General features: G+C 40.0%; 1 protein-coding gene across 1 annotated transcript in view; it reads right to left on the reverse strand.

The window, feature by feature from the left end:
- Positions 1-11,013, reverse strand: part of WDR47 (WD repeat domain 47) — a 57,898-nt gene extending 46,885 nt beyond the window's left edge. Inside the window, exon 1 of the mRNA XM_060026562.1 lies at positions 10,750-11,013. The gene's annotated coding sequence lies outside the window, so the exon portion shown is untranslated. The remainder of the gene's footprint in view (positions 1-10,749) is intronic.
- Between the last annotated feature and the right edge of the window lie 12,374 nt (positions 11,014-23,387).

Consider the following 23,387-nt stretch of genomic DNA (forward strand, 5'->3'; position numbering starts at 1 on the left):
AGCAGTTATGGCTCGCAGGCTCTAGAGCACAGGCTTAGTAGTTGTGGCACACGGGCTTAGTTGCTTGGCGGCATGTGGGATCTTCCCAGACCAGGGATTAAACCCATGTCCCCTGCACTGGCAGGCAGATTCTTAACCACTGTGCCAACAGCGAAGTTCTGGGACAGACGTTTTGAAAAAGAATTTGACAGCATGAAATTTTCATCTATGAAAATTTTAAATGTATATACTCTTTGACTCACTGATTCCAATTCTATTTCTAGGAACCTATTCTGCAAAAATACTTGCAAATATATATAAAGATACATATACAAAGATGTTCCTTAAGATTTGCTCGTAATAGAGAAAAACTAGAAACAAACTGAGCTCTCGATAGGAGAATTGTTAAATTATGGTAAATTCACACTATAGAATACTAATGCAGTGATGTAGATCTACTGTACCTTAACAATAAAAAGGCACATCACAGAACAATACAGCTATCAATAAATATTTGTTGAATGGATGAATATAAATAGGCCAATTTATCTTTTTTAAAAGGGAGGGCATAATATCTCTGTGTCTAAATAAATGACAAAGAGAGGACTGGAGAGATACTTATCAAACTGTTCAGAGTGGTTACCTCTGAAGAGAGGAATGAGATTGGATAGAGGGTGGGGAACTAGGAAGGGAAAGGGGTTGAAGGGAGGTTTTTTACTCTTTATCGTTTGTATTATCTGAATGCTTTACAACCAATATATATTCATGCATTACTTGTACATTTATACATACATTTCTTATATAAATAAAATTTTTAATTTTACACAGAAAAAACTGTGAAAATGAAAAAAAATTATAGAATTAGATCTCAAAAGTTCTCTTCTATATCAAGGTACCAGGTAGAATAGAATCCCAAAGATAGGATCAACTGCTACATTTACAATGCAAAAACTATTGAGTACAAAAACTATTCTAGGATCTTTACTTATATTGTTTAATTGATCTTTATAACAATCTTACAAGATTGGCAATTTCATCCCCATTTTACAGATGAAGATACTAAGCTTTGTAAGGTTAAAAAATTAGCCCAGTATTTATATTAAGGTTGAACATCTCACTAGCAGCTGAATACTTCTTTCAGAAGTGTGTCAGGACATAAATCCTGATATCAACATCCCTGTCAACACCATCCAGGAAATCTCTTAAAAGTATCTGAGGGAACCTATTTAATTGTGTAACAAAACAAAGAGGCAAAGAGGAGGAAAAAATATATATATTTAGATTAACTTTTAGATCAATTTTTCATTAGTTCCTTAAACATCTGGGCTGCCTTATCTTGATAGTCAGGCAAGAAATTGCCTCCTCCTCCCCAATTCATATCCTAAGCTTTGTAACAATAAAAATTAGAATTTCTGACTGTGAAAGAGTAAAAGAAATAAGAGACATACAGGAGAGGCAAAGAGAGACAGAGAGATAGAAATAGGAAGGGACGGAAGGAAGGAAGAAAATACGGCAGACAAAGGTTAAAACCCTAGAACAAGATTGGAACCATAAGTTGACCAGATTCTAAAGCTCTTCCTACTGTATCACACTGATTCCCAAGAAAGGGAAGGGCATCAATACTTTACAAAAGCAAGGAAAAACATAAAATGGATACAGTCATCTAAATATGCCAAAATGAAAAACCTTCATTTTACTGAAATAATATATAAAAATTATTCCAACAGAGGTCCATAGTTCTATGATTCTTCAAATTATTTTTCTATTAAACAATGTTAATAGGGTGAGTAAACAAGCTAGAAGTCTACATTAATAACAATCTAACCAGACTTTTTTTTTTTTTTTTTTTTTTTGCGGTACACGGGCCTCTCACTGTTGTGGCCTCTGCCATTGCGGAGCACAGGCTCCGGACGCGCAGGCTCAGCGGCCATGGCTCACGGGCCCAGCCGCTCCGCGGCACGTGGGATCTTCCCGGACCGGGGCACGAACCCGTGTCCCCTGCATCGGCAGGAGGATTCTCAACCACTGCGCCACCAGGGAAGCCCTATTTTTTATTTTAAAAGATCTCTCCAGGTCTAATAAAATATACTTCCTAACCCTACTTGATAAACCACACTTAATTTTTTTTTTTAAGATAAAGGATGTTCGTTTATTTATTTATTTATTGGCTGCGTTGGGTTTTCGTTGCTGCGCGTGGTCTTTCTCTAGTTGCAGCGAGCGGGGGCTACTCTTTGTTGTGGTGCACAGGCTTCTCATTGCGGTGGCTTCTCTGGTTGCGGAGCGCGGGCTTCAGCAGTTCTGGCGTGCAGGCTCAGTAGCTGTGGCGCACAGGCCCAGTTGCTTCATGGCATGTGGGATCCTCCCTGACCAGGGCTCGAACCCTTGTCCCCTGCATTGGCAGGTGGATTCTTAACCACTATGCCACCAGGGAAGTCCTAAAGGAGTTTTAAATAGCTTATTCCTTAAATTATCACAGCACCTTATCGTAAACATTCAAATGTTTATTAAGCAAAATTTCAACCTATAAAAACACATGTAAGTAAGAAATGTAGAATTGTTTTAAGATTAATATTTGTACCAAAAATTTTAAGTATAGACTCTAATCACAAATTAATGCTACATCAACTAAGATCAAAGTGAATATTCATATAAATTCATACAGTATTCTTTATTTGCTTGTTTGTGTGTTTTTACCTTATCTGTGGTAAAAGGTATGCTTTATCTAAGAACACAATTGAACCTTTCATTATATGATGAAATCTCTAGTATTGTTTTCTGTCACACCTAAAGCCAAGGTACCAAAAGAGTGCTTTGTAAAATAGATTAAAATTATCCTTTATGTTCTTTTTTTACTCCCACACTTTTTTGTTTTCAACGAGAAAAGCAGAACTTAAAGATATGTGAGTATGCTTCAAAACTGAACTACATAAAAAATGGTTTGTCAGATAACAAGAAAACAAACAACCCAATCCAAAAATGGGCAGAAGACCTAAAAAGACATTTCTCCAAAGAAGATATACAGACTGCCAACAAACACATGAAAGAATGCTCAACATCATTAATCATTAGAGAAATGCAAATCAAAACTACAATGAGATATCATCTCACACCAGTCAGAATGGCCATCATCAAAAAATCTAGAAACAATAAATGCTGGAGAGGGTGGGGAGAAAAGGGAACACTCTTGCACTGCTGGTGGGAATGTGAATTGGTTCAGCCACTATGGAGAACAGTATGGAGGTTCCTTAAAAAACTACAAATAGAACTACCATATGACCCAGCAATCCCACTACTGGGCATATACCCTGAGAAAACCAAAATTCAAAAAGAGTCATGTACCAAAATGTTCATTGCAGCTCTATTTACAATAGCCCGGAGATGGAAACAACCTAAGTGCCCATCATCGGATGAATGGATAAAGAAGATGTGGCACATATATACAATGGAATATTACTCAGCCATAAAAAGAAACGAAATTGAGCTATTTGTAATGAGGTGGATAGACCTAGAGTCTGTCATACAGAGTGAAGTAAGTCAGAAAGAAAAAGACAAATACCGTATGCTAACACATATATATGGAATTTAAGGAAAAAAATGTCATGAAGAACTTAGGGGTAAAGCAGGAATAAAGACGCAGACCTCCTAGAGAACGGACTTGAGGTTATGGGAGGGGGAAGGGTGAGCTGTGACAGGGCGAGAGAGAGTCATGGGCATATACACACTAACAAACTTAGTAAGGTAGATAGCTAGTGGGAAGCAGCCGCATGGCACAGGGATATTGGCTCGGTGCTTTGTGACAGCCTGGAGGGTGGGATAGGGAGGGTGGGAGGGAGGGAGACGCAAGAGGGAAGACATATGGGAACATATGTTTATGTATGACTGATTCACTTTGTTATAAAGCAGAAACTAACACACCATTGTAAAGCAATTATACCCCAATAAAGATGTTAAAAAAAAAATGGTTTGTCAGTAAGTATAGGACTATATCTATTATATAGTGGTACATTCAGAAACATAAGAAAATATACTGAACCAAGAGTCACAAAAACTTCAAAGCTTACTAAAAATAACACAAATTATACAATATTAACTATAGAAAGAAGTACAACAGAGTATATACTAATTACCCATTAAAGTTTTCTATTCTTAACTTTTCTACTTCCTTCGCATTTATAAACTTATCATAGAATTGAGTTGGAAGGTACCTCTGTCCACTCTCTAATTTAGTACAGAATATCTGAACACTTAACTCTGAGAGATGGTCTGCCAACCTCTACATAAATGCCTCCAATAACAGAAAATTTCTATACCCCCCAAGGCACCTATGGAAGACAGTCTCTAAGGCGGTCACCAATAAGACTACTAGTGTTTTTACATCCTTTTGTAGTCCCTGGCCCTTGAGTGTGGACTGGATTTACTGACTCACTTGTACCCAAGTGCAGAGTGGAAGTGTTGGGATGTCATTTCCAAGATTTATAAAGAGATGGTAACATCCATCCTGAGGGCACGCATGTGCCCTCTCTCAGACTGCTCACTCTGGGAAGCCAGCTGCCATGTCATGAAGCAACCTTGTGGAAAGGTCCAAGTAACAAAGAACTGAGGGAAGCCTTCAGTCAACAGCCTGTGAAGAGCGGAAGCCCTCAGTCCAACAAGGAACAGAGGTCCAGGTCACTGAGCTTGGAAGGAGATCATCCCCGAGTCGAGTTTTCAGGTGAGACCACAGCCCCTGTAAGAAACTTGACTGCAACCTCAAGAGAGACCTAAAATCAGAGGCTCCCAGCTGGGATGTTGGGACCCTCAGAAACAGTGAGATAAATATTTGCTATTTTAAGCCACTTAGTTTTGGGGTAATTTGTTACACAGCAATAGATAATACAGAATTCCTTCAATTTTTTCTCAAGTATAAAAAGGCATTTTGTTTTGTTTTCTAATATTGAATTAAAATCTACTTTCATCTAGGTATGTCTTTGGGTCAGCATAATAAAAATCTGTTACATTAAAAACTTTTACACATTTGAATCTGACAATCATCAGGTCTATTTCCCTACTTCCTCCAACCATTCTTCACATACCTTCCAGATCCCCTACAATTCTAGTCATTCTCCTCTGAACATTTGTTAATCTCTCTCTTTAAAGCATCTGAAATAGAACACAATACTCCAGGTATGGTCTGGTCAACAACTGTACACAGTGAAATTAACAATTCCCATTATGTGGGTACTATACAATGAACACACCTAGACACACCTAAAGTTGCTTTACACCATCTAGTTGTGAGATATTGTTTTTTGCACTTCCCAGAATTTCATTTCAAAAGCTTTTCCTGAAGTTGGAAAGAAGACCAACCCAATTCTGTTTCCAAGCTCTCAAAATAATGTAAACAACAAAACAGCAAAATTTACAAAAATTTGCAAACAACATATACAGTAAGGGGTTAATATCCAAATATACAAAGAACTCATACATCTCAACATCAAAAAGCAACCCGATTCCTGATTAAAAAATGGGTAAAGAATCTGAACAGACATTTTTCCAAAGATATACAGATGGCCAACGGGCACAGGAAAAGATGTTCAACATCACTAATCATCAGGGAAATACAAATCAAAACCACAATGAGATATTACCTCACACATGTCAGAATGGCTATTATTGAAAAAGACAACAAATAACAAGTGCTGGTGAGGATGTGGAGAACATGGAACCCTCGTGGACTGTAGGTGAGAATGTAAATTGGTGCAGCCACTATGGAAAACAGTACAGAGATTCCTCAAAGAATTAAAAATAGAACTACCATAGGACCCAGTAATTCCACTCTTGGATATTTATCTGAAGAAAACGAAGACATTAATTAGAAAAGATATATGCACCCCTATGTTCACTGCAGCATTATTTACAAAAGCCAAGCTATGGAAGCAACCGAAGTGCCCATCAGTATTTGAACTGAGAAAGAAGATGTGGTGTGTGTGTGTGTGTGTGTGTGTGTGTACACACACACACATACACATATGCACAATGGAATATTACTCAGCCATAAAAAAGAATGAAGTCTTGTCATGGATGGACCTTCAGGGTATTATGCTAAATGAAATAAGTCAGACAGAGAGAGGTAAATACTGTATGATTTCACTTACATGTGGAATCTAAAAAACATAAAACAGAAACAGTTATACATAGAGAACAAAAAGGTGGTTGCCAGAGGGGAAGGGTGTTGGGGGAGAAAAGAAATAGGTGAGGGAAATTAAGAGGTACAAATTTCCAGTTCTGAAACAAATGAGTCATGGGTATAAAATGTATAGTGTGGGGAATATAGTCAATAACTATGTAGTATCTTTGTAGGGTGACATATTGTAACTAGACTTATTATGGTGATCATTTTGAAATGTATAGAAATATCAAATCACTATGTTATATAATAGGAACTAACACAGTCTTCAATAATTATACTTCAATTATACTTCAAAAACAAACAAACAAACTCATAGAAAAAAGAGACCAGATTTGTGGTTACCAGAGGTAAGGAGCAGGGGAAGGGAGAACTGGATGAAGGCTGTCAAAAGGTACAAACTTCCAGTTATAAGATAAACAAGTACTAGGAATGTAATGCACTACATGATAAAAATAATTAACACTGCTGTATATTATACAGGAAAGTTGTTGAGAGTAAATCCTAAGAGTTCTCATCACAAGGGAAAATATTTTTTTCTATTTTTTAAATTTTGTATCTATATGAGATGATGGATGTTTACTAAACTTGCTGTGATAATTATTTTGTAATGTATGTAAGTCAAATTATTATGCTGTACACCTTAAACTTATCCAGTGCTATATGTCAATGATATCTCAATAAAACTGGAAGAAAATAGATAAATAAATAAACAAGAAAAAATGTTAAACCAAAATGGACATTAAGGCACCAATTTTAGCTCAGTTCTATAAAGCTTTCGCAAAGATTTTATGTAAGTTCCATTTTCTTTTTCAATAGATCAACAAAAGTCACAAAACATGGCACTTAATCATAGAAACTCATTCATTTCACAGAATTCATTATTTAAATCAAATATATCAACTATAAATAATATAAAAATTTTATGTCCTTTTTCATGTAGTACTGTTTCTCTATAAAATAGAGTGTTGACTTGTGAAATGGGATCAACCTCCTAGTAGAGTGGCAAGCATGTGATTGGTGCAATATAAATTTATCCCCTTTAGAACTCATAAGGTAAGGGCATTGTCCTTAGGGTTGCTAATAACATGCTATGGAAGAGCTACTGTGCTACAGATAACTATAAAAATTTACTCTGGAAAAAGTTTACCTTGTTTTTTTTTTTACCTTGTTTTTTGAAAAAATTTTAGGTGTAACTTTGAAACATTGGGAATCCTGATTAGATAAATTATGTTAAAGATGCCACATGGAGAGACTCCTACTTGTGGTAACATGTTTGAAGTAAGTATTCATTTAAAAATACTTGTGTCTATTATGTGCTGGCACGATGCTGCATCCCTGGGATACAATGATTGAGTTACTATGGTGAACAAGAAGATAAAACACAAAACAAAGGCTTCTAAGGGAGGGTGTGGTGTTTTGTAAGGTATCTTTTTACACAAACAAAAACAAACTCAAAATAAAAAGGAAGAAAAATCAACTGAAATATGTAAGCTTTGGCTATTCAATGTAATGGTCTCAAAATTAAATGGCAAAAAAAAAAAAAGTATTCTCAGACATGGGTCAGCACTGGATTTATAACCTGAAGACCTGGATTAAAGTCTTCTGTATAAAAATAATATACATAAAATATAAAGTAAAGAGTATCATAAAAAATTACAAATAAAATGCTATGGAAGTTCTGAGGTATCTTGCTAAGAATGGGTCTGAAGGATTGTTAATATCCTCACATGCAGAGATGGGAAGGGAAAAGTAATATTATTGTGAAAAAGTAACTAACATTTATTGTGTATCCACTATGTCAGATCCTGTGCTAAATACTCCTATCCTTCATCTATATAACACTCACAACTCTCCAGTTTCATTTTACAGATGATTACACTAATACTCTGAGACGTCAGTTACTTGTCTAAGGTCATACTGCAAAAAGTGCAGAAGCAAGAATGGGACCACCGGGTCTAAAATCCTGTGACCTTTCCACTATAACATTCTAACATATACAGGGGTGAAAACAAAGAGAGGATAGTTAGGATTCAAGTAATCTTGAGGCTAATGTCAAAGTTTTAGAAAACGGAATTCAACTTATTTCCTGTCCTATGTAGTGATTTGTCATTTATTAGCTGAGTAAGTCTAAGGCAATGCTTCTTAAACTTTTCTCCATAAGGACAGAAGAAACTGAACCCATCCCCACAGAGCCCATAAGCATAAAATTTCTTTGCAGTCCTTGAATTTTACCTAGAAATTAGTGTGAATATTACATTCTCCATATATCTTCTGTTTAATATAAAAACACTATTTTTTATCCAACTCTTCAAGTGAAATTGATGACAGCTCCATTAGTGTGTGCCATGTTCTGTGACAACAGATTTATCTCTTGTCACATTGCAGCTTATCACTAATACTCCTATTTGAAAAGCAAAGGTCGGGGGGATAAAGTAAGCTATTTCTTGGTTATTCAAGAACCAATGATGCACGCTGAGGATTATTTAACACCAAATGAAACTCAAGTAAGAGTTATTGGTCATAGCCTTATTTTCTAAAATATGAGAATACCCTACGGAAAGCAGGAAAGCAATCCTGACCCACATATAGGGAGGAAACACCCTTTTCTCCATGTCACCACAGTAATAAAGAACCTCTGCCACGGGGTAAAGACACATCTTAATAGTTTCCATGAGCCTTTTTAAGGCCACTGTAAGAAATAAGGTCCTGGACCTAGAAATACTAAATAGATCATGCAGAAATTTTTAATTAGCCATGTCAATGCTCCATTCTGTTAAAAGGTAATCAACAGATGCCTTAAATTTTTTTCCAAAGTGCTTTCAAATACTTTACTTTGTTCAACTTCAGAGCTCATTCCGAGACTAATACAATAGCAAGTACTATCGTCTGGAAATTAAGTCACTAGTAGGGTAAGTACCTCTTCCAAGATTGCAATCAGTAGCAAAGGGAAACTTAAATCCTAGAAATCTGATTTCCAGCTTACTGAGCTACTGAGGAAAACTGCATCTTTTCATACTTATTTTGCAGCATATAGCAAAGCATATCACACACTATTTAGTAAGTAACTAACTGATAAACTCGATTTCACAAACAGAAAAAGAGGCTGAACACAATTATGTAACTAGGAACATAAGATAGTACCCCTGCTCTCTTATGATACATTCCTAGTACTGACTTTAAAAAAAAAAAAGAAAAGAAAAAGACAAGAATTAGGAAGTGGGAGGGTGGGAAGAAAACAGGTTAAAATTCCTTCACAAAAAAATTACATATCCATAATGGCATCAAATTCAAGTGTTTGTGTGCGTTTTTCCCCTAACAATATACGGTTATGGCTTAACTGGTTGGTCACTAAAATAATTTTTCTTTCCTGTGTGGAAGCAATCTACCCACTGAAACCTAAGGTAAAACTGTTCATTACATTTTCCTCCTAAACGAGGCCAAAGAATATGTCACAAAAAGGAAAATGGGCTCTTAGGCGTTTCTCCTTTCTAGTAAAATTTCAAGGCAACACGTACCAACACTGGAGACAAAAAAAATTCTACTTGGATTTACTGTAAAGAAAAGGTTTATAATGTATTAAAGCCTACATGTTAATCTCTGTGCCATTAACTTCTTGAAGCATTCTAAGAAGTCCGCAGCAAAGGGAGGGAAATAAGTGTTAGGATCATAACCTATGAATGTGGGTGGAACAAAGACTTCTCCCTTCATTATGCAGACAGAACAAAGTTGCCAAAAACGCTCTGCTCAGATACCATGCGTGGTTACTGACTGCACCTCTGGGTACAGAAAAGAAAAAAATCAAATACTGGTCAAAGGCCGCCCCTGCCTGCCCCCGCCCCTTTCGCCCAAGGCCTCGCGCCAGAGCTGCAGCCCCAATCTCTTTCTCCCCAACATAAGAAAGCGGCTTAACCCTAAGAGTTCTACAAGCTCCCGTTCCCGTGTCTCCTACGCAGACGCCCCCGGGGCACCGGTCCAACCCGAGTTCCAAATCCAGTCGCTGCCCCCCTCCGCGACCCCGCCCAGACCCCCAAAGCCCTGCTGCCACTGACCACTGACGTCAGAAAGTCCAAACCCGGCCCCCGCGGGGCTGCCCCAGCCCCGCAGCGCTCTCCCCTCCTCCCGGCCAAGGCGTGCCCAGAATGGGACGCGAACGCGTCCCTCGGCTGTCGCTCGGGCTCGGCAGAGGGGCGAGGAAGGAATAATCAGCGCAGTCAGCCGCCCTCCCGCCCCACAGCAGCAGCGAGGTGGGCACCAACCCTGCGCCGGCTTACTGGTCAGGGGCGGGCGGTGCCAGGGCGAGGGCCGTCGCTCGGCCCCCGGAGCCGGGTTGGCAGCGAGAGAAAGGTGTGGTTCAGGAGCGGCGGCTTCCCGTCGGGGCCTGGCCCCCATCCGTCGGCGCCGGGGCCTCACCCACGACCCCAGTCGCCACCCAGTCAGCACCCAAGCCTACCCAAGACCCTTCTCCGGGGCCGCGAACGCCGCCCTTGGGGGTCGCCACGGTCGCAGCCCTGTCAAGTCGTGACAGGCGGTGACGGGTGACCATGGCAACCCGCGGTGTGCAGCTCGGCCCGACCCCGCCTCCGCCTCCCGAAGTCGCTCACCTGAGGGCTCCGGGACGAGCCCGGAGAAATCGCGGAGGAGAAAGCGGCGCGGAGGCCGGAGGACGGGGCCCCCAAGCGGCGGGCTCTGGGCTGGAAAGGGAGTGTGAGGGCGGCGGTCTGGGCTCGACGTCGGTCCTGCCTCCAGCCGCCCGCGCGTCAATCCATCAGCTCGTCAGTCTGTCTTTCCTCCCGTCTCCTCCTCCCGGGCCGGCGACCGTCAGCTCAGCCTCTCACACACTGCGGTTGTCAAGCGGCGCTGCAGCCGAGCACCAGCCCCGAGCCGCAGCCAATCGCCGCGCTTCCCCGAGGAGCCTCAGGACCCCGCCGAGCGGGGCGGCCAGGCAGGTGCCTGCGTCGAAGGGAGAGTCGGCTGGGCGGGCGCCAGCCCGGGGCACGGTGGGGACTGGTCTGGTGGACCGGCTACCCGCTAGCGCTCCAAGGACCAGCTGGACTAGAAGGAAAAGCCGGCGCGGCGACTGCGTGAGAGACCAGCAGCCGGCACGCAGACCCTTTGGTGGCTGATGACCCCGCGTCCCGAAATAGGGCGGAGGGAGTTGTCTCCTCCGAATCGAGAGTCGTCTGCGCCTTAGAAGTGACTCTTAAGACTCCTCGCTGTTGATCTATTAATAAGGGATAACGAAATAAATCTCGCCATCTTCTCCGCTCTGCTTTTCCCGGTTCCACTTCCTTCCTGAAGACTCCAGCAGTTTAATTCCCCCTTCTTGATGCTTGAAGTATTTTTGTTATTTAACACTTAACACATTCACTGTTTTCCATCACCCGTTTTGGTTGTAAGCCCCATGACAGCAGACTTCACTAGTTCCCACCCTATCGGTGCAGCAGCATTCCACAAATATACCTGATGCTCAACCGAGCTGAATTAAGCATTCAGGGGTAAAACCATGTAGAGCTAACGAAAGAATACAGGACACAAACCTGTAAGAACTTGGTCCTCACAAAGGCTAAAAGCCAAGAGTAAGTGGGGCCTCCCAAAGTGAGGGAAATGTGGCAAAAGGGACTGGTAATAAACATCAGAAACATTTCTGGAAAGGAAGAATTTGACCCAATTCAAGATAAAAGAAGCTATAGCTTGAGGAAAAGGTTCTAAGAAAAACATTTACAAATTGATGGAAAACAATTTAAGCACAGAAGCTTAACTGCAAAACTTCAATTGCCTAGCCCTGATTAACTCCTGGAAGAAAGTCTTCATTAAGAACGCTCTCAGTGATAAGTGACAGAAAAATAAATGTAAACACAGGTTAATGTTACCCAGGGTCTTGATGTTAAAAATACAGCAACAACAACAAAAACTTTACAGAACGTATAAAATGAAAAAGTGGGCAAATATATCTTGGAAATAAATAGTCTATTGATTATTTTACCAATATAGTTTACCTGACAACTCGCTTCTCAATCTTGATTCTCAAACAATAGCAGTTACAAGAACCAGCATCACTTAAATCTTCAACTAAATCTAGAAACAGTTACTAATCAGGAAGAATCTGAAAAACATTTGACCACCTAATAGGGGCAGAGTGCTATAAAAAGGAAGAAACTGACCTTCTGGCACTAGATTGGTTTTGGTGTTCACTAACTACAAAACAAAATGCTTCACCTATATTCTCATTTAAGCCTCACAATCTCCCTTAAAGTGCCTGTTAATTATTACCATTTTAGAGATTAAGGGAAATAAATCACCCAAGGTCAAACAGCTGATAGGTAACAGAGCCAAGATTCTAACCATTCTGAATCTTAAAACCTTCTTTATCTACTCCACCTCACTGTGTAATAACTGGAAATTTTAACTTGAAGAAAACGGACTTTATTCTGACAAGGCAGAGGGAATAAGAGGTCTTATTCATGTTTATATCCCTCATGCCCTAGGGCATAGTGTTATTTGCATCTAAGTTTTCAGTAAATAGTAATCAGAATTATTGGAAGCAGATGCACAACCATTATATTTCCAGAAAAGGGGGATGAGAGGAGGAAAAGAACCAGGCACTGAAATACAAGACATCTGGTACATCTTATCACTTGTACACTGATAAATGCATTGACTATGTATTTGCTTCCTAATGTAACATCAAGTTTTACACTACAACCTTAATAGCTGTTAGTCTAAGATATCACCTTTCCTTCTACACTCAGCCACACTGGTTAAGATTAGATCTTCTTGTCTTTCACTCTAGTTGCTGTAAAGCAGAGAATTGTTCAGAAAGGACAAGCCTTTCTTAGATGAAGGGCTGTCCTCACATCCTGAGGTACTGCCTCAATCACTCACCAAATATTTAGAGTGCCTCCTCTGGATCAGTAACTAGGCTAGGTATCATTTGAAAATGCAGGTTCTAACTTGATGGAATGATTCATGGTGACTGGTGACTCAAGCCTATAGGCTAAGGTGGACCCGTTTTCATCTGATTCTCAAATCTCACTTCCAAAAGGGAGAATAAAAGGTTTTGGTGTTTCCCCAAAAGTAGAAAGGAAGCTGAGTACAAACCTAAGTAAGGAACTCTTGCCTCAAGTCGTTCAGGGGAAGATCAATGGGTATAAGGGAATTTGTTTTAAAAGCTCCACTCTCATTAGAATGCATACTCATAAATATACACACCAAAGAGCTGTGTGTTTCAGAGCCAGCAGTGCTCTGGCTCTGGGAAAACAAAGTACCACCACGGCTGCTTCTCCTTCAAACAGGGTCAAGGATTATGAAGGTAGAATACTGGGTCTACCAGAGCTCCTCTCCACACCCCTAAATAAAAGCTTAAATTCTATGCGGATGGTTGAACCTAGTAAAGAAACATACCTTCTTGTTTCAATGTAAAAAAGGTATGCTTTTATTTATATTAAGTAAATACCTGGATGTTATATTGAAAACAAAGTAAATAAAATAAAATACTTGTTTTGGAAAGAAATACTCAACCTATTTAAATTAAGTCATTGAAATAGTTCAACAATTTTTTAAAACTAGAAACTATGTGTTAGGAAATGTTAATAATATGTTGGTAAGGGGGAAATCTCCCCCCTATCTTTTTTGAGGTTTTTTTTGGCTGGTCTAATGATTAAATTGACACCAGACAGACTAACAGGAGAAAAAAATGAATTTAATTACCTATGTGTGGGAGTCCATAAGAATATGAGGCCCTAAACCAAATTAGGCAATTGAGGCTTACATGCCATCTGAGAAAAGGAGAAGGGGTTAGGGATTTGGGACTCCAAAGGGGAGGAAAACACTTTACAGGATGGGAAAATGTTTGGTAAACAAATGTTTGCTGGGCTACGCAGAGACAATGGGACACAAAGAAGACACTGGTCTCCAGGCCCTGAAGAGTTCCCCTTACCACTCTTAGCCCATATTCTGTGTAGGTATCTCCCGCGATGGTGCTCTTCCTGGACCAGGCCCTTTATCTAAATTCTTTTAGGCAGTTAAGGGGGAGGTAAAAAAGAAAGACTTCCTGAGTCTTTTGTTTCTTAAAAATAATCAGCATAAAATAATGCTCATGCCAAAGAGAAACATTTTAGGGAGGCAAATTTTGCTCCCCTACCGTCCCACCTTTAAAACTTCCCCCAAGAAATTTCATAGTCCAGAAGCTGAGGTGGAAGATTGTTTTATCTCACTGAACCAGTCTCTTAGTCCTGACAATAGATTAGTTCAGTTAGACTCATTTTAGGAGAAGGTGATTCAGGTGGGCTCCCCAAAATAGGGCTGTGGTGCAAGCAAACAGGCATTTAATGAGGCATTTCTATGGGGACAAAATAAAACAATGGTTAATGACTAGAGCAGACACATAATCCCAGTTCCTGGGATCTGAAGGCAGCCAGTGGAGATTTCTAGATGTCCGGCTTAAAGCATATTCAGATGGAATAGGGCAGGCAGTGACAATTTGACAGATTTTCCTGGTTTGTCACTCAAATGTCTTTGGTGATGTTATCAGGTATACCAGTAAACTTTCTGAGTGGCCCACATAGCAAGAGGCACAAAAAAGATTGTCTAAAACATGAGCAACTGTGGTGATTTCTCTGAAGTTTATATCAAGTTTTCTAGTTTTAGTTTGCAGGGCTTCAGGAGAAAAGGCAATTCTCAGTAATTCCAAATCAAAAGGATGGGAAAAAGCAGACATTAGTTCAGAGAGTTGTAGCTAGATATGAGGAAACTAGAAGAATTGAGGATCTAGTCCAGTTTATAGGTAGAAAACAAACCTCAAAGACAATGGACAGTATTAGAAGCTAATATCCACAGTGTATTATTGAAACATAAATTTTCTCTCTAAAATCATGTTTTTATAAGTTTATTTATTTATTTTGGCTGCATTGGGGCTTCGTTGCGGTGCGCGGGCTTCTCATTGCAGTGGCTTCTCTTGTTATGGAGCATGGGCTCTAGGCACGCACGCTTCAGTAGTTGTGGCACACGGGCTCAGTAGTTGTGGCTCGAGGGCTCTAGAGCACAGGCTCAGTAGTTGTGGCACATGGGCTGAGTTGCTCGGCGAGATGTGGGATCTTCCTGGACCAGGACTCGAACCCGTGTCCCCTGCGTTGGCAGACAGATTCTTTTTTTTTTTTTTTTTTTTTTTTTGTGGTACGCGGGCCTCTCACTGTTGTGGCCTCTCCCTTTGCGGAGCACAGGCTCCGGACGCGCAGGCTCAGCGGCCATGGCTCACGGGCCCAGCCGCTCCACGGCATGTGGGATCCTCCTGGACCGGGGCATGAACCCATGTCCCCTGCATTGGCAGGCGGACTGTCAACCACTGTGCCACCAGGGAAGCCCGGCAGGCAGATTCTTAACCACGGCGCCACCAGGGAAGTCCCATCACCCTAATTTTTTACCAAAGGTAGTCAACTTAAGACAAATTTGTTTGCAAAATAAGTTTAGTTTCAATAAACTTGGCCTGTTTATCTACTTAAATACAGCAAGAATTGCAACTGACCATGTAGGTCCTCCTAATCTGCTTTGTTGGAACCTTTCATAAGGAATTTCAGACTGGACTTCTTTTTTTATATGTTCAGTATCAGAGAGAAAACCAAATTCTAATTTTGCACAGGCTTACTTTTGTATTAAAACTCATTTACTTAAATAAATGTATTCCAATCTTAACCAGTCCTGACCACACATAAAATTTCTTCCCAAAGATTCCTTTTTTCACAATTCTTCTATAACTTTCTATATCTATTTTAGTTTGTCTCTTGTTCTCTTTCCCATTTAGAAACAATCAGTTTTAGGACAAAGACACTTTCATTTCCATCAACAAAAATGCACCTCCATATCTCATACCTTTTCTTAACCAAAAATACATCTTATTTTTCTTGCATACAGAATTGTTTTCCTAATTATTTCTAGCAGCCTTAGTCACACATGTTAATTAGAAACCTTAATTTCTAGTGAAAATAAAGAAGTAAACAATTGTGAATGGTATTAGCATTTTGTGGCTTGGTGAATTTATAAATACCTTTTATAATTTATAGAAACATGTACCCTTGTATTTATTTTTTAACGTCTTTATTGGAGTATAATTGCTCTACAATGGTGTGTTAGTTTCTGCTTTATAACAAAGTGAATCAGCCATACATATACATATATCCCCATATCTCCTCCCTCTTGTGTCTCCCTCCCACCCTCCCTATCCCACCCCTCTAGGTGGTCACAAAGCACCGAGCTGGTCTCCCTGTGCTATGTGGCTGCTTGCCACTAGTTATCTATTTTACATTTGGTAGTTAATTTTAATTTTTATTTTTTGGCTGCATTGGGTCTTCGTTGTTGTGTGCAGGCTTTCCCTAGTTGTGGTGAGCGGGGGCTACTCTTCATTGTGGTGTGCAGGCTTCTCATTGTGGTGGCTTCTCTTGTTGCAGAGCACGGGCTCTAGGCGTGCAGGCTCAGTAGTTGCGGCAAGCAGGCTCTAGGGCGCCCGGGCTTCAGTAGATGTGGCGCATGGGCTCAGTAGTTGTGGTGTATGGTCTTAGCTGCCCCTCAGCATGTGGGATCTTCCCAGACTAGGGATCAAACCCATGTCCCCTGCATTGGCAGGCAGATTCTTAACCACTGTGCCACCAGGGAAGTCCTGTACCTTCTTAAATAGTGCAATCTTTCAATGTGGCACAGGACGTGGTTATTAATAGACACAAATTTATGTTTACTTTCTCTGCAAGAGGAAGATAAAAGTAGATAGACATATATTCCATAACTAATATTGTATTACTTTATCTTATTTGGAAATGACCTAGATATTCAATGAGTTTCCATCATTTAATTTAACTTAGCAAAACTCTAAGGTTTCAAGTTACCAAAAGAATTCTGAAAAGTATTTTTAAGTACACACACCATGATACGTAATTATTGTTAACAATTATTGTTAACAAGTTCACGTAAAAACTTTTTATCCTATTTTCATCTATTTAATTTGGTTTAATTATTATACTTAATGCTGATAATGCTAAAGACATGCCTGTTTTAGTTAAACCAATAACCTTAAATTTGCTTTTATTTTCTAAAGATTAATCCTAGATCATGTGAACCTGAAAAATATTTGGTTGAGTTTCTATTATATTTTTGAGAATTTTATATAAGCACTTGTTTAAGCCAATTGAATAGGGCTCCACTGGTATAAAAATATCACACATCTACAACATACATATATAGACTCATACACAAACATATAGACAGATACAAGCAATGATCTTATAGCTTTCATTTAAAAAAAAACTTTAGTCATTAAATGGGCACAATGGTACAAAACTTACTAGTTTATAGAAGAACATTTGGATCCAAATTTTGTTTCAGCAGTTGGAAAAAGTTAAGTTTATCTGTAAACTTAAAGGTTTTTTACTAATACTGGTGGAGAAGACACATGAATTTTCATTCATTTAAATTTTCAAATGACCTTTTCCTCTTTTTGTTATTTTTCTGATAAAATGACCTCCCTTAACCCTCCTACACTGTTGGTGGGAATGTAAATTGGTGCAGCAACTATAGAAAGCAGTATGGAGGTTTCTTAAATAACTAAAAAATTGAGTTACCATATGATCCATCAATCCCACTTCTGGACATATATCCAGAGAAAACTCTAATTCGAAAAGATACATGCAATATTCTTAGCTGTACTATGTACAATAGGCAAGACACAGAGATGAATGGATAAAGATGTGGTACACACATACACACACACCCAATGTAATACTACACTACTCAGCCATAAAAAAAAAAGAGTGAAATAATGCCATTTGCAGTAACATGCATGGACCTAGAGATTATCGTACTAAGTGAAATAAATCAGAGAAAGACATATACCATATGATATCACTTATATGTGGAATCTAAAATATGATACAAACTTATTTACAAAACAGAAACAGACTCACAGACATTGAAAACAAACTTATGGTTACCAAAGGGGAAAGGGGGTGGGAGAGGGATAAATTAGGAGTTTGGGATTAGCAGATACGAAGAACTATATATAAAATAGATAAACAACAAGGTCCTACTGTATAGCACAGGGAATTATATTCAATATCTTATAATAAACCATAATGGAAAAGAATATATATGTGTGTGTGTGTGTATATGGAACTGAATTACTTTGCTGTACAGCAGAAACTAACACATCATTGTAAATCAACTATACTTCAATTAGAAAAAAGAAAAAAAAGCAGGAAACCTCCCTTAAGTTTCTGGAACATTTACATCCCAAAGGCACAGGAAAGGAATGCAAGTTCTCCAAGGAGTTGATTTCTTAAGGCTGGAATACTTATACATCTTTTGAGATAGATCAGTGAAGTTAGTTGCTTATCATAGGAATGACATTCCCATCAACTTATGTTGGAATGTTTTTCTTTCTATCCGGATACATTTAGCTTAGGGGAGAGGGCCTAAAAAATTTTCCTATTATGCTCTGAATCTGAGTTATGGTCACAAATTCAGTCAGACCGGTGGCCTTCCATATTATTTTCTGCCTTTTACAACAAATCTTTCAATGAAGCTATTTTGAAATTTTGAGGCCTTTTGGCAGCTCCTACATACTGATTACAGTAGGTATCCAATTCTGTTTGCTTGATTTGGAAGCCCTTGCATTTTTTTTTTTTTTTTTTTTTAAATTTTGGGCTGCATTTGGTCTTCGCTGCTGCGTGCAGGCTTTCTCTAGTTGCTGCGAGTGGGGGTTACTCTTCGTTGTGGTGCACAGACTTCTCACTGCGGTGGCTTCTCTTGTTGAGGAGTAGAGGCTCTAGGCACATGGGCTTCAGTAGTTGTGGCACACGGGCTTAGTAGTTGTGGTTCGCGGGCTCTAGAGCGCAGGCACAGTAGCTGTGGAGCATGGGCTTAGTTGTTCCACGGCATGTGGGATCTTCCCAGACCAGGGCTCGAACCCCATGTCCCCTGCATTGGCAGGAGGATTCTTAACCACTGCGCCACCAGGGAAGTCCCAGCCCTTGCTTTTTTTTTTTTTTTTGCGGTACGCGGGCCTCTCACTGTTGTCGCCTCTCCCGTTGCGGAGCACAGGCTCCGGATGCGCAGGCTCAGCGGCCATGGCTCAAGGGCCTAGCCGCTCCGCGGCATGTGGGATCTTCCCGGACCGGGGCACGAACCCGTGTCCCCTGCACCGGCAGGCAGACTCCCAACCACTGCACCACCAGGGAAGCCCCAGCCCTTGCTTTTAAGTACACTTTTTAAATGCTCTTATCTAACTGGAACATTCCTCATAATGGCCATTGTCATTCTAGGTTGTAATTTCCTTGAGGACTGGCAGCAGTTTGGTAGGACCCTAGTCACAAATGGAGTATAACCCACATTTTCTTTCTTTCTTTTTTTTTTTTTAATATTTTCTTGGCCGCACCGTGCTGCATGTGGGATCTTGGTTCCCCACCCAGGGATCGAACCCGAGCCCCTCGCATTGTAAGTGCAGAATCTTAACCACTGGACCGCCAGGAAAGTTCCATAACCTACATTTTCTGTCCAACCATATCTGGCTGCAAATAGGGTACAACCCATATTTTTGTCCAGCTATTTTTTTATAGATATTTATAGCTTCCAGGGTTATAGTTCATAGTCATTTAATATTTCACCCCCCAATTTCCGTATAGTTTATCTTTTTTTTTTCCTTCTTTTTCTTAAGTACAGGACAATTGAACTTCCAATGTCCTAATTTTTTACAATATCTGCAAATGTCTGAAGGCAAATAGGAAGGGGTCTGAGTGGATTTTGATTTGTGTTCTAATTTCTGTCCTTCCCTCTTATTGAGTCCCTAAAGTTAGCCATTACATATGTATATTTTTTTAACCCACATTTAAATTTGGTCCTTGGATGAGAGCTGTCTATATTTTCACTTTTAAATATAGCCAATTCAAAGGATGCATCATCTGGCCTTTGATGAGTAGGGTCCAATATTAATCTCAAATAGCAACTCAAATCAGTAAGCCTTTTTATGGCTTAACCAAAAATGCAAGAGGCACAAAGGATGAAGCCCTCATAAGATCCAGAAAGTTCATTCCCAGAATTCATCAAGAAAGCAAAGACCAGGACTTCCCTGGTGGTGCAGTGGATAAGACTCCACACTCCTAATGCAGGGGGCCCAGGTTCGATCCCTGGTCAGGGAACTAGATCCCACATGCATGCTGCAACTGAGTTCACATGCTGCAACTAAGGAGCCCACCTGCTGCAGCTAAGACCCGGTGAAACCAAATAAATAAATAAATATTTTTTAAAAAGAGAAAGCAAAGACCTTTGTTGTCACAGGTGGTAAGAATGGTGTACTGCAGTGTCTCCAGTTTCTCATGAGAACATGAAATGCCTCCAGTCAAAGACCCACTAATCTGTGACACCAGGCAGGTACTACAGGAATTGGACTTTTCCAGCACTAACAAAACAATGAAGGTTGAGAAGACAAAGGCCCCTTATGGACTGGATCCTTATGATAAATTCCCCTGAGAGCTGGCACAGTTGGAAAAGAGAAGCCAGTTGCAAGGCTAGGTTGTTACCTGGGTTTCTGACCAACAGGCTACAGCTGCTCAGAATCCCAGTCTATTTGATTGACTGACTGCCAAATGCACGCTGATACATGCACCTTCCTGATGGTGGAGACCAGAGAGAATATTCTCACTGGTCATAAAGCTAAGCTCTTAAGGCATAGAACAAGACAAACAACACAACAGACAGAGACAAAGAAAAACAGTGACCATCTCTGGGAGGAAAAGGATCAATAAAAACTGAGAGTAGGCATTTACCAAATTTTTACCAGAGTTGTTGTGCCCAAGGGACTTGTTCCACAAATATCTTCTCCTGCTAATCTAAATTTAGAAAGAGAGAAAAGGGGCTCTCACCACTTTTGATTTCACTGGACCCTGCAGAGATCTGGGAGGCTGACATGGTGAGAAACTTTACCTTCTGCTGGCTTTTATCAGACGTCCCAGGATCTCATCTGTAGCAGTTTTGGGAGAAAGTTTCCAGCCAGTGAAGATTATCCTGACTACACCAACTGTTGGGGAGGGGGAAATCTCCCCCCTACCCTTCTTGAGTTCTTTTGGCTGGTCTAATAATTAAATTGACACAAGATAGATTAACAGGAGAAAAAAAAAACCAAATGTAATTACTACATATGGGGGCTGCATAAGAATAGGAGGCCCAAAACCAAGTTAGGCAATTGAGGCTTATACGCCATCTGAGAAAGAGAAGGGGTTAGGGGTTTGGGACTTCAAAGGGAAAGAAAACAATTTATAGGAAGATGGGAAATGTCTGGTAAACAAATGTTTGCTGGGCCATGCAGAGACAGTGGGACACAAAGAGAACTTGGGTCTCCAGGCCCTGCAAAGTTCCCGCTACCACGCTGAGCCCATATTCTGTGTAGACATCTCTGGCGATAGTGCTCTTCCTGGACCAGGCCCTTTATCTAAATTCCTCTAGGCAGTTAAGGGGGAGTTAAAAAGAAAGACATCCTGAGTCTTTTGTTTCTTAAAAATAATCAGCCTAAAATAATCCTCATGCCAAAGAGATACATTTTAGGGTGGCAAATTTTGCTCCCCTACAAGTACATAAAGCACACTAAGAAGCATAATTTCAGATGAGTGTTTCAGGATAAAGTTAGTAAGTTTCTAGTAATAAGCTTGAGAGCATGTTTAGTAAAACTTGCTATAAAAATGGTAGAAAAGCACAGAGATTCACCAAAATCTAGGTAGGTATCTTATTATAAGTTCATGTGTCCCCAAAATACTTTAAAAAACCCAATTTCAGAAGTATAGTATAGTATTAGTATTTCTTTTAGAGTGTGGTCAGTAACTAAGAAGGTTCTTTCCTAATAAATTTTTATTTATTTATCAAAAAGGGCCATGCAAAGGCAAATGACAAAACGATTTATGTTTTAGCTATTGTTCTTCCTGTTCTAAAAGAATACACCCAAGGATTTCGTAACAGTTTACCAGGCTTTCTGTGTTAAGTATAATAAAGCAAACATGTGCATAGAAGTCTCAGAGCTACAAATAACATATGAATTGGGATTTTATACGAAAGTTCAAACTGAAACTCTTATCAATCATATCATAACATATAAGAAATCTGCTCCTTACTTTATTTCTGTAACTTTAGAATCCCAATTATCCAGATACCATATAGCAAAATAGTATCTGTGCTATGCCTCAAGCATAATAGGTACTTAATAAATACTTGTCTGATATACCAAAACCTTTTCCTTGATCCTATCCCATAACATAACAGTCTGACTAGCTCATGCAGCCATTTACCAGGACTCAGGCAAAGCAGAAGCCTCAGCAACGCATTTAACACCTTGCTCACTGGTCGTCCACCCCTCAGTCTCTATTTGTGGTAAGAAGGGAAGCATAGAGACCCTAAGAAAATCAGGCCTAGAGAACTGGGAATGTTTTGGGACACAGGGAGAGCTCTTAAAAAGTTCTTGATTTTCAGGCCCAATGCTCAGTGTTGTCAGCTCTTAGGAGCAACTATGAAGCTTCCCTGAAGAACTTAGAAATAAAATTGCCCTCTTTGAACTACCTCTGAGATGAACATTTAAATGAAGTACAGTAGAAACACGAAAAGTCACTTTAAAGCTGACAAACAGACAATGCTTGGATGGGTATTCTCCATGGAAGTGAAAACTCAAGCCAAGTTTCTAGTGACAGTAACAAGGCAGTCTTGAAGGAAGATACCCAGGAAACACACCCCTCTGTATTGCTTCAGGCCCTGGGGAGCCACTTTTCCTGTATCAGCCCTAATCTTATCTTACCTGATGCTCTAGGTAAAGCATTCATGTAACTCCCCGAATTCTGATTTGCCCTCATAATTAATGCTTCAGTTTCCCACATGTCTGCCTGGAGAAGGGAAGAATTTGCTGGCCACACAATGCAAGTTTTACTTTACATCTGTAAATTGGCATCCATTTTCATACACTGGTCTTATGAACTTGGTTTCTGTGAGTCTGAGTCACCCCAAGAGATGGATGTGCTCTCCATTTTCTGATGAAATCGGTTTCTGAGCCTGCAATGCTGCAAATCAAACTCTGGACTACAATACATTCTCCCAAGTAACTCAACCTCCTGAGGCCTCTTGGGAAGCAGCCAAACAACTCTCCAGACAACACCTCTCTCCATTGATGAGAGGCCAAGTGAACTATTTCCCCTCATTTAAAAATTTCTACACTTAGAATTAATATTAC

The sequence above is a fragment of the Delphinus delphis genome, chromosome 1 (genome assembly GCF_949987515.2).
Source record: "Delphinus delphis chromosome 1, mDelDel1.2, whole genome shotgun sequence".
In the NCBI taxonomy this organism is placed as follows: Eukaryota; Metazoa; Chordata; class Mammalia; order Artiodactyla; family Delphinidae; genus Delphinus; species Delphinus delphis.